General features: G+C 45.7%; 1 long non-coding RNA gene across 3 annotated transcripts in view; it reads right to left on the minus strand.

Annotated features, from left to right (window-relative positions):
- Positions 1-4,278: 4,278 nt before the first annotated feature.
- Positions 4,279-16,879, minus strand: part of LOC109436036 (uncharacterized) — a 57,299-nt gene continuing 44,698 nt past the window's right edge. For all 3 annotated transcript variants that reach the window (XR_012490472.1, XR_012490471.1, XR_012490473.1), the window contains 2 exons: positions 9,935-10,114; positions 4,279-7,647 (listed from right to left, as the gene is read on the minus strand). This is a non-coding gene — a long non-coding RNA (uncharacterized LOC109436036). The remainder of the gene's footprint in view (positions 7,648-9,934; positions 10,115-16,879) is intronic.

The following is a 16,879-nucleotide window of genomic DNA, read 5'->3' on the forward strand; positions in this document are numbered from 1 at the left end:
GCTCCCACAGGGCTTCAAAAACTCCCCAACCCTCTTTGCGGAAGCACTAGCCTCAGATTTAGCCACCTTCCCTCGAGAAGAATACCGCTGCACTCTATTGCAATATGTGGATGATCTGCTCCTGGCCTGTGCCACCGAAACCAAGTGCCAAACTGCAACATGGGCACTCCTGTCGCACTTAGTCGAGATGGGGTATAGAGTCTCCTGGAAGAAAGCCCAGCTCTGCAGAAAACAAGTACAATACTTGGGCTTTGTCATCTCCAAAGGACAGTGGGCCCTCAGCACCGAGCGGAAGAAAGTCATCACCTCTCTCCCTCGGCCCCCCAACCGGAGAGCGCTCCATGAGTTCCTTGGGGCCACCGGCTTCTGCCAGATCTGGATTCCTGGCTTTTCGGCAATAGCCCGGCCCTTATGTGAGGCTCTAACTGGTCAAGAAAAAGCCCCCATACTATAGACAGACGATCAAGAACATGCCTTCTAGCAGCTCAAGAGCTCACTAGGAGAGGCCCCAGCCCTCGGGTTACCTGATGCTGAGAGGCCATTCCAGTTATTCGTCCATGAAGAAGACAAAATAGCCTTAGGACTGCTGGCCCAAACAGTTGGACCGTGGCTCCATCCCTTCGCCTACCTCTCAAAGAAACTAGGCCCGGTAGCAGTGGGTTGGCCACCATGCCTGCGGGCCCTAGCAGCCACTGTGATTCTCATCAAAGAGGCAGACAAGCTCACCTTAGGCCAGAGACTCGTAGTTAAGTACCCCACTCAGTCACCACCTTAATGAACAGTCAGGGACCCCGATGGCTGTCGAATGCACGGCTGACTCAGTATCAGGGGCTACTCCTGGAAAACCCTCGGATCTCGTTAGAAACTGTGTGCACCCTGAACCCAGCCACTTTCCTGCCAACCGAGGACGGGGATCCAGAACATGACTGTACAGAAGTTATCAGCGAGGTCTATGCCACCAGGCCTGACCTCTGGGACAGCCCACATCCTAACCCGGACCTTACTCTGTATACTGATGGCAGCAGCTTCCTGAGGGACAGAAAACGTAACGCAGGGCATGTGGTAACTACTACAGATGAGGTACTCGAGGCAGGGGCACTTCCATTGGGATGGTCGGCCCAACGGGCCGAACTGTGGGCACTAATAAGAGCCCTTACTCTATCCGAGGGCCAAAACATCAACATCTACACCGACTCTCGGTATGCCTTTGCAACCATCCACATCCATGGGGCTATATACAAAGAAAGAGGCCTTCTGACTGCGGAGGGAAAAACTATTAAAAATAAACAAGAAATCCTTAAGCTTCTACAAGCCATTTGGCTTCCCCAGCAGGTTGCAGTTATCCATCGTCCAGGCCACCAGAGGGGCAATGAGCCCTCAGTAGTCGGGAACAGGCTCACCGACACCACAGCCAAATCAGCAGCGATAGGAAGCCCTAGAGAACTACTCTTGGTCACTGACACCACCACCATGTCCCTCCCACGGTACACAAAAGAACTCAGATGGGCAAAGTCAGAAGGGGCCACCAGATTGCCACAAGGGTGGTGGCAAATGTCCGACGGAAGACTCTTCATCCCAGCCCTGCTAGGTCCTTAAGTAACCGCTGAATATCACAAGTTAACCCACTTAGGAAAAACTGCTCTCAAGGGCCTCCTAACCAAAAACTTCTACATCAGCTGGCTGTCAGCTCTTTGCAAGTCCATTGGAGAACGCTGACTCACTTGTGCAAAGAACAATACAAAGTCCGGCCCTAGCCCCATCCCCGGGATTCAGAGAAGCGGTCCTGCGCCTTTTGAGGACCTTGAAGTTGACTTCACTGACATGACTAACTGCTGCAGTACTAAGTACTTACTAGTCCTGGTCTGTACCTACTCCAGGTGCGTCGAAGCCTTCCCCACTCGGACTGAGAAGAGCCGTGAAGTAGCCAAGGTCCTCCTCAGGGAGATTATCCCCCACTACGAGATTCTACTTTCTATCCACGGTGACAACGGGCCGGCTTTCATAGCAGAACTCCTCCTGACAGTAACCAGAGCCATGGGCATCAACTGGAGACTCTATACAGCATACCGACCACAAAGCTCAGGGAAAGTTGAACATATGAACTGTACCCTCAAGGAGACATTAGCTAAACTGCACCAGGAGACCTCCCTAGGGTGGGTAGACCTCCTACCACTAGCTGTCCTTCGGGCACGCTGCACCCTTGGCAAATCTGGATTCTCTCCCTTTGAAATTATGTTCAGGAGGCCCCCACCCCTGCTGACCAGCCTCCCTGGTGACATTCGCCAGCTGGGGTTCTCCAGCCTCCAAGCCAGATGGCCGTGCTAGGCAAGGTCCTCACAGATGTACATGCTTACATTCTGGAAGGGGCCCCCATTTATCTCGGGGCCCTGGTACACCCCTTTACCCCAGGAGACCAAGTCTGGGTCAAATATTGGAAGCACGAGCCCCTACGACCCCGGTGGACAGGCCCTCACACTGTTATCCTTGTTACTACCACCACTCTTAAAGTTTCAGGCATCACTCCATGGATCCACCATACTTGAGTTAAAAGAGCCCAGCCGGAGGACGATGCCTGGAACACCCAACCTGACCAGGCCTGTCCACTCAGTCTGACCCTCAAGAAACAGCCCGGATGAGCCTCGCCGTCATCTGTCCGGCCTCCGTCTTTGCTGTTATTGGACTCCTATTGTTTCTAGCCTTTGCTGGTCTCATTGCATCCTCCCCTGAGCTGGTCACCACTGGAAAAGGGACTGTTAGGGTTCTACTTCCTGTTTTGGCCTGCTTGCCTCCTCTCCCTAACCTGTCTTAGGCAGCAACCATGATTTGGCTTTTTCTCATACTATCTCTTCCCCGGGAAGGAGTCACGACCTCCCCTTCCTGTCCCTCAGGCTACTGGGGAAAATTCACTGGCCACCCAACCTTCTTGTACTTATGTTTCATAGAGACCTCCGTCACCCGTTGGGCTACAGCCCAGATCCTTGCCCTGTGGGGTTATCGTCCTGTTAGCTAATATTATGACCTCTAAGATGTTACCACTTACGATCATCAACGGGGGGGGACATGATGCAGAAACTGACCTAAAATGGTTCGCTGCCACATGGAACTGACCTAAATGGTGGCCCGAGCAGAGAGAGAAGTCCCCAGCCTAAGCCCCAGCCCACTTCCGCATAACCCCCTCCAAGCCACACCCCGAGACAATCACCAGACGACACCTACCCCTTCCCCAACTCCAGGAAGTCCCCAACACATAAAAACCTGCTCAAAACCTTGCTAGGGGCTCGGTCTTTTGGGAAGGATCCCACTGAGCCCACCGGAGTAATAAAGCTGACCTTCCTAACTCTCTGAGTGCCGCTTGGGTTCTTTCCGGTCCTGGTATCCGTAACACCCCCTGTACAGACTAAAGGGCACTACAGGAGAGAGTACCCCTTGTTTTGAAGGGAGCAAGGACCAGCTCCCTCCCCCAAAATGGCTGTCATCACTGTTGGTCCTGAAGTTCCCAGTGGTTCCCAAGCTGTTCTCATCACAGGGGGTAAAACTGTGGGTGACCCTTACCACCCTGTGGGTGGTAAGCCTATTAATTTCCTAATTGATACAGAAGCCTTTTTATTCTGTCTCAACTGCTCACTCTGGACCTTTTTCCTATGAAAACCGTTTTGGTTGTAAAGATAAAGACAGTCCCCAGATTTGGGCTCATTTTGCTCAGCCTGTTTCTTATTATTGGTCTATACCTTAAAGAAAGTATAAAATAAACAAAATTAAACTTAAAAAGGACTCGAAAACTATTTAAGAAACTAGACTTCATAGCGCACAGCTGGTCAGCTTGCCTCCAGGCCATAGCTACAGCTGCCATCCTAGTTCCCAATGCCACCAAGCTCACAATGGGGAAAGACTTAACCATTTTCGTTTTTGCCCCACACCACATTCAAGGGCTTTTAAATGCTAATAAGAGTCACAGGCTCACTGATAGCGGCCTCCTGCAGCATCAGGCCCTTTTAAAAGGTCCTGTAATTCAAATAGGGATCTGCTCCACCTTAATCTTGCCACCTTCCTCCCAGAGACAGAGAAATAATTAACTGCCAATAAGTTTTAATACAAGCTTATACTGTTAAAACAAATATACAAAAAATACCCCGAGAAAACCCAGGTTGGACGCTCTTCACTGATAAGAGTTCTTTTATTAAAAAAAATAACATAATACAGAATTGTACACCTGAAATCTATGTAATTTTACTAACAATTGTCACCTCAATAAATTTAATAAAAAAAATAAAAAATAAAAAAAATAATAACATACAAAAGGCTCAATAGTCAAATAGCTTACTCAATGACAAAAACCCTAAACGCCACCTCACAGGCTATCCATGCCATGAGACAAAAGTTAGGACAGGTCAGAATAACAGTTCTCAAACAAAGCTGCCATAGATTATCTACTTCTCAAACACAATCAAGAATATAAAAAGTTTAAAGGGTTATGCTGTTTCAGTCTCTGATAATTCACAGTTAAGATTTCCAATATTAAACTAAAAACAAGATTTTTCAGCCTAGATTTTTTCTTCCCTACTTCCTCGCTTCCCAGTTTAACAGGACTTAAAGAAGCCTTTCTCATATTTCTGTTATTCATTATTATATGAATTATCTCTTGCTGCTGCCTAAGGTGTATCTACCACTCACTAGCTGGCTACGACGGCCTCCAAAGCAACAAAACCTTCATCTGGATATGCTCATCTACCGGGGACCCTTCGATAGACCTCTGGACAAGCCCTAGCTGCTGGTCTCTCTCTATGTCTCTCCTCAGCCTGAAGTATCCAGAACGCTCGTCCCCCCATCCGCTAACAGCAGTTAAGGCTTCCTCTTCAGAGGGGGGATTGAGACAGGTTAGTAAATATAATTAACTGGTGGAATATAATCCCTGGTGGAATAAAGAATAAAGAAAAGACAGCCATATCCTAAAACTCCAGGTTTTGAAATCACTCCTTTGCTCCAGGACATAATGTAACAATGTGGCCTTGAAGTTAATCATAAAATTCATTTTGGCCTGACAAACAAGCAGATCTGATAGCTAAGAGTGGGTTACTTTGCTAATTCCTTTAGGATGGGCAAGCAGAACAAAACTGGTAGACAAATTTCATTAGAAGGCACCAGTTCCCTTCTTCAAACAAGTTCCCTTCTTTAAACAGCTCCCCTTCCCCAAGCAGGCAGGGGAAGGTATAAAAGTAAGAGCTTTTGCCTCAGTTATGGGGCACCCCCCATTCGGGACCCCCTCCGGCTCGGGAGCTATAACCTCTTCTCCTGCCTCTAATAAACTATCCTCTTTTTAAAACTTTTTGCCTCTCCCTGGTCCGTGTTTCCATTCTTCGGCTTCACGAGACAGGATCCCAGCCCACACTCAAACTGCTGGCAGATCTAATTTCACCTACATCACTTTTACATAGGTGGGTACAGGATAGTTAATAGCATTTTACAACACAGAGATGGTATTTGGGGAACAAGAAAACAATGAGGGATTTTGTAGTTTCCTGCTCTCGCTTAGGGGGTTGTGCCCCCTGTGGGGTTGAGAAAGGAATTATTCTTACATTCCAAGGGTATGTTATCTTAGATGCAAAAAGATGACAGACAGGCTCACGTAAGGTAAAGACTGACCTTTGTCAAGAAAGCTACAAGCCAAAGATGTGACACCCCTCTATGGCCCACCTTAGTTAGGAATTTTTATGTTCATGCTGTTCTATGTGGTTATTTTCAGTCTCCTGAGCTTGTCAGGTTTAACAAGTAGCCTCTTTTCTGTCCTCATAAATCCCTCATCTTACCTGGCAAACTATGTAAGTCCTCAGCACAAAAGGACCGGGAGCTTATGCCTCTTTTGCCCACCTCAGATAGGCCCATTCTCTTCCCTAGGAGTGTGTTACGAACAAACCCTGTTTGCATACTTCTCAGCTTGCTGGTTTTTGATTCTTCACTGTGTCAGCAAGAACGAGCCTCCCACAACATTTTGGTGCCGTGACTCAAATTGAACCCTTTGTGCCTCCAGCCATTTGGAATGCAGTGAAGTATGACTGGCAAGGTTTTCTTGTCTTCTCTCACCTTCAAGGTTAAAGAGAGATACCACATTGCGGAGGAGGGATATTCAAACATGGTAGGCCTATGTTCAGACAGAAACAAGGATAAAACAAGGATAAAATCTAAAATGAGTGCTCAGGTTTTGTTACTGGAAAGTGGGCCCTTCTCAGCGCGATGTCCAGATTCTTGCAATCTCAAGCAAAAATTGAATGAGACACAGAAATAAAGTGGTGAGAGAGTAGTTGATAAGAAGAGATAGTATACTTCAAAGGGTTTGAAGCGGGCCCGAACAAAGGCAAAGCTCAAGAGGTGCTGACTGGTGAGGACTTGGAGTTTTTATCCATTTTTTTCTCTAGAATGGGCTGTTCCTTCCCAGGTGTGGGACCACTTGATTGATACCTGTGATTGACAAGAGGCCATTACCTCATCTTTTTTTTTTTTTTTTTAAGATTTTATTGGGGAAGGGGAACAGGACTTTATTGGGGAACAGTGTGTACTACCAGAACTTTTTTCCAAGTCAAGTTGTTGTCCTTTCAATCTTAGTTGTGGAGGGCACAGCTCAGCTCCAGGTCCAGTTGCAGTTGATAGTTGCAGGGGGTGCAGCCCACCATCCCTTGCGGGAGTCGAACTGGCAACCTTGTGGTTGAGAGCCCGCGCTCCAACCAACTGAGCCATCCGGGAGGCAGCTCAGCTCAAGGTGCCGTGTTCAATCTTTAGTTGCAGGGGGCACTGCCCACCATCCCTTGGGGGACTCGAGGAATCGAACTGGCAACTTTGTGGTTGAGAGCCCGCGCTCCAACCAACAACTGAGCCATCCGGGAGGCAGCTCAGCTCAACGTGCCGTGTTCAATCTTAGTTGCAGGGGGTGGAGCCCACCATCCCTTGCAGGATTCCAGGAGTTGAACCAGCAACCTTGTGGATGAGAGCCCACTGGCCCATGTGGGAATTGAACCAGCAGCCTTAGAAGTTATGAGCATGGAGCTCCAACCGCCTGAGCCACTGGGCCGGCCCCTACCTCATCTTTTTAGACTGTGCATGTTCCTTCCCAGAATTCAGTCTGTTATAATATTAATAAACTTCTGGGCATATGTATGATATTATAATGATGGTATAATGAGGCCCAGGTGAAATGAAGGTCATTGTGGCCTTTACTGTGCAGGTGTGAGTGGCCAGTTTAATCTAGTTGGATATTTTGTACCCATTTCTTTCTCATAGGGGTAGATAATTATAGTGAAAAGGGAAGTTTTGGGCAGAGAGGGGAGGTCTTTGGGGCAGTTGCATTCTGTGGATTATGCAGGAATGCAGAGTCCTGATGCCTGTCTCTAATTGACTGCCTTGTTTTCTCCTTGAGAGACATGATCCCCATAAAATCTCTATGGGAAGTTGAGGGACAGAAGGTCTGTTTTTCAGTATCTGCTTCCTGCTGGGCAGGGGCGCAGAGCTGTCCCTACCTGTTGGGGGATTCATGAAACTCTCTCCTTATCTGATCTCAGATGAGAGGAAGTAGTCTTGAGATCCACCTGGAAGACCGTGTTGGCTTCTTTGGCTGTGACTGGAAATCTTGCTGGGGTACCCTCTGTATCCCCAAGGCTCCTGAATGTGGAAAAATAGATTTTAATAAATTTCTTAAAGAGCAGAGCTTGAAGCTATTCGTGCGAGGTGGCTATGCGATAGAAAATCCGTCCACTCTATGGAGCCTGTGGCCACTTAATCAGTTATTTGGGTGACATTAATTGTCCAGGAGCTGGGCCCAAAATAGGTTGGAAAGAACATTAGACTTCAATGATTACAATCAACAAGTATAAATCACAAGTTTTAGGGTAATTACCTAAAGCAGGGGGTAGGAGCTAAAAAACTGGGAAAAAGAAAACTTTAAGAAGGAAACTTAAAATCTCTACAGGCAAGAAAACAAAGTTTTTTGGGGAGAGAGGGGGGCTACTCACTTGGCCTGTATCAGTTTCACCAGGGTTCTGAAGACCAAAGAGGCATTTCCTCCCTCCAGTCTGAGTTCTTGGGTATCCCTACATGGGTGGGGGCCTCTCAGAAGTGTCTGGAGTCAAACCGTAAGATGCACAGGGGCCTCATAGGGAACTCCCATCACTGTAATATAAATCTGTCTCCTCTGGAGACATACAAAATAAGGTGGGGACAACCAGGGGAGAAACCAGGCATGTAGAGAGTTGGGGATGGCCAAAGGTGTAACGGCCTTTGGGAGCCCCACTTTTGACCCATCACATGAATTCCTTTTCTTTTCTGCCTCTGTAGGGACAAAAGAGTCAGTCAGCTTCCACCCCAGCAGCCCTGACCCGGCAGCCCAGTTACATAAGAAGGAACGCTGCACGGGCGGCACCCATCCTGAAGATGTCGCTGTTTGTATACGCTTATATAAACACCTTGAGTGTCTGCCAATTTGGTCTCTTTACGGTATAAAAATCAGGCCATTTCAAGAGGCTGGCTGCAGCTGCTGTACCGGGGGGCTGCCGGTTATCCCCTGATGAGGCGATGAAGTCAGTGTATAAAGTATGTCTACTCTGCCTTCCGCTCCACACATCTTCTACCAGCTCCCAGACTCACAGACACCTTACCCTGGGCCCACTACTCACTCGGACAGCCCCTAAACCTGGCCAAGAGAGAAATAAATGTAAATCATCCGCCTGTCGTAAGCTCGCGGCAACTCTCTTTGCCCCAGGTGCCTCTAGCGACTTATCTGCATCTGAACACCTTTTGCAGGAGTTGCAAGAAGGGGCACTGTGGTATTTGCCAGATGAATACCTTGCTCTATTCCTCTGGAGAAATAGTTGAATCCCTGCAGGCAGGGCGGGCTCACATTAGAGCACACCCATGGCCCTTCACGGGCATGAACTTTTTATTTCCTCCTAAATTCTGAGGGTCCCAAGGAGACTTACAGCCTGGGGAGCAGTGGGCACAGCCGCTCCCACCCGGGCTTACCCCCGATCCTGTCTCCAGGGCCCCCGTTTTCTTTCTCTGATTTCCAGGTGAGCAGCAGCCCGCCTAGGCTCTCTCCTGTTACTTTCTCCACCCTAAGTCTTTCCTTTGTTTCACTGTCCCCAGAGGCAATCACACTCCCACCCCTGTGGCGCATCCCAGACTTAGGTTTAGTTCTTGAGAGGAGGCAAGAGTTTAACTCTCAGGGGAGATTCTCGGTCTTTTCAGGCCTTTCTTTTAATTGTGGCTTTTAGCTCAAATTTGCCTCACTCACAAGTCTTTTCTGTCCCTTTACTGACTATATCTCTACCACCCCCATCGATCCTGCTATAGAGTAGCTGCCCTGTCTCTTTTCAAACTGAGCTGCAATTTAATCCCCAAAGGCAATGCTCTTTTTGAACACTATTGCCTAGCAGGGGTCACGCTAACACCAGCAGACCCGGAGGTGGAGGAACAAAGGGATGAGGGTCTGGCTGCTATCACTTTCTTCATAAATACAACAAAACTCTTAATCAAAATCGTACCCTGGTCTTTCCTCATTAGCCCTTATAATTTCCTACTCCTGGATGAACGTTTTTTAGCTCCCAGAGGAATGCGGTAACTATCAAGACTCTTTCTCAACCCTCAGAAATCCAGAAAAGGGGCGGGACAGTCTTGCCACTGCCCATCCCCTGTAGTTAGGGCCAGGGCTTTGAGGTCTCCTGACAAAACTCCACCAGAGTCTTGTTTTTTTCAAGCCTGATTTGTTCGTTTTATTATACATTTTTTCTAACGTATAAGCCAATGGTGAGGAACAGGCTGAGTAAAATAAGCCCAAATCTGGGGGCTGTCTTTATCTTTACAACCAAGCAGTTTTCAGAGGAAAAAGTTCCAAAGTGAGCAGTTGAGACAGAATAAATGGCTTACATATCAATTAGGAAATTAACAGGCTTACCTGCCATGTCAGGGTCATGCGCAGTTTTACCCCTGTGATGAGAACAGCTTGGGAGCTGCTGAGAACTTCAGGTCCGTTAGTTTATCACAGCAATTTGTGGGGAAGGAGTTGGTCCCTGTTCCTTTCAGAATAGGGGGCAATTCTTCTTCCAGTGCCCTTTAGTTTGCACAAGGGGCACAGCTGTTTTGGAAAATTACGACACTCCTTATTGCAGTGTTCTGGGTTTCCACAACCAAAGCAGGCTTCTTTATCTGGTGTTTCCTCTTCTGGGGCTTTTGGGGTGCCCTGATGTGACTTCAACCCTGGGTTGTCTATAACTGTGGCCAAAAGTCTGGCTTGTCTCTGGTCTCACTGTTCCTTTATTCCTTGTTTTCCTGTCTTGGTTGTTAAAGATATTTAAACAAATTCCTGGCCTTCTCTAGGATCTGAGTCTCTTAATCAGGGATGTAACAGTGGGCTAGAACCATAAGAATTCCCTGCCAGTTAGGGACAAACAGTAGTCTAAGCTTCCTTTTATTGGCCTATAGCTGATACCGAGGAAGGCACATGAACTCTAGCAGTTCTAACATCACCAGCTTACTTTTGAGATTTAAATTTACTTAGTTAATTACATTTAGTTTAACCATATTTAAAATTATCTCAAGATTTCTTTTATAGAAAATGGCATAGGAAAAGCTGGAAATGCTGTAGTTACTTTACATAATATCTTAGAAAATGCAAGCCTTCCTTCTGGGGCCAGTGCACAACGGGCCTAACTAATAGCTCTCACCCGAGCACTAGAGCTGAGTAAAGGAAAAAGAGCCAAAATATATACTGATTCAAAAAATGCCTTTTTAGTATTACATGCCCATGGCAGCATTTGGAAAGAAAGATGCTTCCTAACAGCCAATGGGTCACCCATCAAATCTCACCAGGTGATCAACTGACTGCTGCAGGCAGTACATTCTCTTCAAGAAATAGCAATCATACACTGCAAGGGGCACCAAAAGGGAAGTGATAAAATTTCTGAAGGCAATAGATTAGCAGACCAAGCTAAAAATGCTGCCAAAATGGGTCTCAACCATATGCTACCTCCTCTAATTTGGGACGGATCCATAACTCAAATTAAGACCCAGTATACTCAGAATAAGATTGGGCCAAAGCAAGGAGCTACACTGCCCAACCCATGGGTTGGTTACAAGGGGGGAATGGTCATTTACACCTCCCAGCTGCCAATCAATGGAAAATTCTTAAAACCCTCCACCAAATCTTCCACCTAGGGAGGGACAAAACTTTACAAATGGCCCAAATATTATTCATAGGAAAAGATCTTTAAAAGACTATACAACATATTCTCACCCTCTAACACATTCTCAGACACCAATAGGGGTACAAAGACAAGGCAAATGCCCAGGAGAGGATTGGCAATTAGACTTCACCCATATGCCCAAGGCCAAAGGCTATAAATATCTCTTAGTATGGGTAGACATCTTCACACACTAGGTTGAAGCCTTTCCTTGTAAGACAGGAAAGGCAATGGAAGTAGTTAAAAGTCCTAATCATAGAAATTATAACTAAGTTTGGCCTCCCCAGGTCTCCTCAAATTGACAATGGGCCTTCTTTCAAGTCTTCAGTCACCGAGGGTGTAACCAAAGCCCTGGGAATAAACTATCACCTCCATTGTGCTTGGAGGCCACAATCCTCAGGAAAGGTAGAAAAGACCAATGACATCATCAGAGACATCTTCGAAAACTCTCACAAGAAACTGATCAAAATTCGGTAACTTTACTTCCCATAGCTCTCCTTCGCATTCGAAATACTCCAATTAAGTGTGGCCTGAGCCCTTTTGAAATGTTGTATGGTAGATCTTTCTTAACCAATGACCTCCTAGTTGATCATGAGGCTATGGAATTAAACCAACATATAACCTCACTAGCACAATTTCAACAGGCCATCTAACAATTGTCAGAAGCTCAATCCCGAGCAGATAAAAAACCACTATTTAACCCAGGAGATGAAGTTCTTATTAAATCTCTTCCTTGTCTGTCTCCAATGCTAGATCCAGTGTGGAAAGGCCCCTACACGGTAATCCTCTCCACTCCCACTGCAATTAAAGTACCAGAATTCGACTTCTGGATCCACCACTCCCAAGTCAAGCCTTGGACACCCTCCATCTTAGACACAAGATGGCTACATGACTCATCTTCTGAGCTCTTCTCCTAAGCAACACACATACTCTCCAAACAGAGGGAACCGCCTTTAACCTAACTGACTGCTGGATCTGTGAGAAAGAGTGTCTATGGACCATTATCCCTGCTTCTATACTTACCTGGTTACAGGCTAATTACACCATTACTCCCTCAATTTCTTACACTCACCCCTTCCTCAACGGGTACGTTGAGAAGCTATTCCTAGCCTCCTGGAGAGAAGACATGGAGAGTAAAAAACAACAGACTCCCTGTTCTAATGAAACCCGGGCTGTTGCCTGGCTAGATAGGCTAGGCCTTAACACCTCTGCTACCTTCCCACTTTGCTTTGAAAACACCCTCCAGACAAAATGCCCGGATTATTCCTTGGACAACTCCCCCCTTCCCAATGTAAATTCACATTTAAGATCATCCCAACTTCTAGAGAAGAACTTTGGAATTCCTCAAGACACCACACCCTAAGAGCACGTAAGGGCTGTGCAAGATATCACACTTTCCTTAGAACACTCTACCCCACCTCAGGGAGGGCACCCTTTTATACTATCTCAAACCAATCCTGTTCAGCAAGATGGTCACATATAGTCTGCAATACCTCTCAGCTCAATCTAGCCTCAGGACTGCTACTCTCCGTACACCAGTTCTCCCTAAAAATCTACCCTTCCAGTAATTTACTCCCCACGCTCTCTGAAAGAGCCAAAGCAGATTGGGATATAATCTGGCAAAAATTAACTGGGACGTACTCCTCTTGATCAGCCAGACCAAAGACCCTTTACACCTATGCGTTTAATTTTAATTTAATACCTGAAGAGGGTCTTTTTTTCTCCTGCGGTACTAAAGCCTATATTACTTTATCCCCTGGTTGGACAGGCCTCTGTAGCCTTGCTTTCATAGCTCCCATGGCAGACTACGCTCTTGGCACCAGCAATATGCCACGTTTTAAAACAATCACATCCTAGGATGCGAAGGGCGGCAGTGGCTCCAGTTTTAATCCTGCTCCTGATCGGCGTTTTGGAAGCATCTGGTGCAGCCTTAGGGGGAACTTCCATGCATCTATCTGTCCAACTAGCAAAGGCATTAAAAGAAACCACTGCTGGAATGCGACACTTGCCCAACAAGTAGACTCACTAACAGGGGTAGCTCTTCAAAACAGACAAGCCCTAAATTTGTTACCGTGTTTTCCCAAAAATAAGACCTCGCTGGACCATCAGCTCTAATGTGTCTTTTAGAGCAAAAATTAATATAAGACTCCGAGTCTTATATAATATAATTAATATAGTATAGTATAGTATAGTATAGTATAGTATAGTATAGTATAGTATAGTATAATATAATATAAAATAAAAGACTGGGTCTTATATAATATAAGACCGGATCTTATATTAATTTTTGCTCCAAAAGACAGAACTGATGGTCTGGCTAGGTCTTATTTTTGGGGAAATACGGTGACATCCTATGTGGGAGGGACCTGTGTCTATCTTAAAGAGGAATGCTGTTTTTACATAAATTATACTGGGTCCGTAGTGACCCATTTAGAAACTGCTGATGAACTAATAACGTCCATCAAAAATGTCTCAGGCTGGTGGGCATCCCTTAAAGCCAGACTCCTACAAAGGCTGTGGCCCCTTACAGCCCCTCTAATAATCCTCCTCCTTCTACTCTTATTCAGGTCTTGCATCTTCAACCTACTCACTTGGTTTATTTCTTCTTGCCTAGAAACCATTACGTTACAAAGGTACTCAACATGGAGCCACACATGGACCTGCAAGACCTATCCATCTACCGGGGACCCTTAACAGACCTCTGAACAAGCCTTAGCTGTTGGTCTCTTTCTACGCCTCTCCTCAGCCTGAAGTAGCCAGAGCGGTCATTGCCCCTATTCCCTAACAGTAGTTAGGTTACTTCTTCAGATGGGGGATTGAGATAGGTTTAGTTAGCATGTTGTTAGGTAGACAGGAAGGTCCCTAGTGAAATAAACAAAAGGCAGCCATATCCTGAAACTCCAGGTTCTAGAATGGCTCCTTCACTCCAGGACAAAGATATAAGAATGTGCCTTGAGGCTAATAAGTTATCTCATAAATCTCTTTTGGCTGGACAAATGGAACTGATAGATAGGAATGGATTATTTTGTTAATCATTTCAGGATGGGCAAACAAAACAAACCTGATAGACGAATCCCATTAGAAGACACCAGCTCCCTTCTCCAAGCAGGCAAGGGAAGATATAAAAATAAGAGCTTTTGCCTCAGTCACTGCGCATCCCATTCAGGACCCCCTCCCACTCAGGAACTGTAACCCTTTGCTTTTAATAAATTATCCTCTTTTACAACTCCTCGCCTCTCCTTGGTCTGTGCTTCCATCTTCGGTTTCACAAGACAAGATCCCGGCTCTCACAGAAATGTCCTACATCAATTAGCTGGAGTTTCCCTCCAAAATTGAACGGCATTGGACCTCCTTACAGCCTCAGCAGGGGAAACATGCCTATATCTTAAGGAACAGTGTTGCTTCTATGTTAACAATCAGGACAAGTCTAAAAGAATGTTCAGAGCATCCTTGAATCTGCATCTAGGATCAAGACCTCAGCCTTTTTCTGGGATTCAAATTCATGGCTCATGTTTTTATTTCTTGCCTTTGCAACTTACTAAGTTTATCTCTTCTAGAATAGAGCCTATAAAGCTACAAATTATTGCCATGAACAACTATCAACCCCTGGGACCCCAATCTCCAGACATTTATAACGGACCAATGGATGGATACTTCTCTCCGCCTACTCTGATCAATAGTTAGCAAGCAGATAGCCAAAGAAGTCTCAACATCCCTTTACAGCAGGAAGCAGCCAGAGTGGTTGTTGCTCCAAAGTCCCCAAAGATTTGGGTTCCTAATGCTTGAGGGGGGAAATGTTAGGTAGAAGTTAGAAAATGTGGGAGAAGGGGGAGGGGTGGGATGGGGTCCATAGTAACTATAGAGAAAGCTCATAAATAGCTTTGATTAGCTGCCTCCAGCCACGTATCCGTTTCTACAACAACAGATGACAAGAGGTGGTCTGGAGCTAGATAAAGATCTGAGTCAACAGACCTCCACCCATCTTAGGAGGTCATGCCCTCCCGTGGAAGAGCATGCATCACTTTTCCCGCCAAATCAATATGTAATTCCCTTACCCCACCCAACAAACTCTAAGTCCTCTGGACAAGAGCCCTCCCTCTGGCACTCGTGTTCTCTCACCCTCACTCTCTCCTCCTTTCTCTCTCCCTTTCTCTCTCTCTCTCTGCCTCTCTCCCAACTCAGCTAGGCCCATTCTCTTCCCTGAGAATGTATCACTATTACCAGGGGCCTAGGCTTCTCTCTCTCTGTCTCTCTCTCTCTCTGTCTCTCTCTCCCCCCTCCCCCACCTTGGCTAGGCCTGTTCTTTTCCCTGAAGATGTATCACTAATAAACCCTGCTTGCATATTAATCAGCTTGCTGACCTTTGATTGTTCACTGCATAGGCAAGAAGAACTGACACTCCTGTAACACAGTCATGGCCAGTCCTGACAACCAATGAGACTGCGGGTCAATCCTGCCCATTGATGTGCAAATAGCAACCAAGGCTCAGCTATGAAAGGAGGGCACACACAACCCACACAAGGGACACATCTGGAGTGCATGGCTCAAGTGACCAGGAAGACTGTGCCACTGGGCCCCACAGGATACCTACTACGTAAGTCCCCTCTATTAAGACCAGAAGACATAGCAGCCCTAACTAATACATAGAAACAAACACAGGGAGGCAGCCAAAATAGGGAGACAAAGAAATATGTCCCAAATAAAAGAACAAAATAAAGTTCCAGAAAAGAACTAAACAAAATGGAAACAAGCAATGTACTAGACACAGAGTTCCAAACACTGGTTATAAAAATGCTCAATGATCTCAGGGAGAACCTCAACAAAGTAATAGGAAACATAAAAATAGAGATAGAAAACATAATTAAGAACCAATCAGAAGTAAAGTATACAACAATGGAAATGAAGAACACATTACAGGGAATCAACAGTAGATTAGATGAAGCAGAGGATCAAATCAATGATTTAGAAGATAAGGTAACAAAAAACACCCAGTCAGAACAGCAAAAAGGAAAATGAATCCAAAAAATTGAGGAGAGTTTAAGGGGCCTCTGGGACAACCTCAAGCATAACAATGTTCTCATCATACGGATACCAGGAGGAGAAGAGAGAGCAAGGAATTGAAAACTTATTTGAAGAAATAATGATGGAAAACTTCCCTAACCTGGTGAAGAAAATAGGTATACAAGCCCAGGAAGAGCAGAGAGTCCCAAACAAGATGAATCCAAACAGGCCCACACCAAGATACATCATAATTAAAATGCCAAAAGTTAAAGACAAAGAGAGAGTCCTAAAAGCAGCAAGAGAAAGACAACTAGTGATTTATAAGGGAGCTCCCATAAGACTATCAGCTGATTTCTCAACAGAAACTGTGTAAGTCAGAAGAGATTGGGGCAAAATCAATGTGATGAAAAGTAAGAACCAAGATTACTCTACTCAGCAAAGCTATCATTTAGAATTGAAGGACAGACAAAGGGCTTCCCAAATAAGAAAAAGCTAAAGGAGTTCATCACTAATAATCCCTGCTTTATTAATAAACCAGTATTACAAGGAATCTCAGAGGGACTTCTTTAAGATGTAAAAATAAAAACTAAAAAATATGAACAATAAAATGGTAATAACTACATACCTATTAACAATTACTTTCAATAGAAATTAAGTAA

The sequence above is a fragment of the Rhinolophus sinicus genome, linkage group LG11 (genome assembly GCF_036562045.2).
Source record: "Rhinolophus sinicus isolate RSC01 linkage group LG11, ASM3656204v1, whole genome shotgun sequence".
Classification (NCBI taxonomy): Eukaryota; Metazoa; Chordata; class Mammalia; order Chiroptera; family Rhinolophidae; genus Rhinolophus; species Rhinolophus sinicus.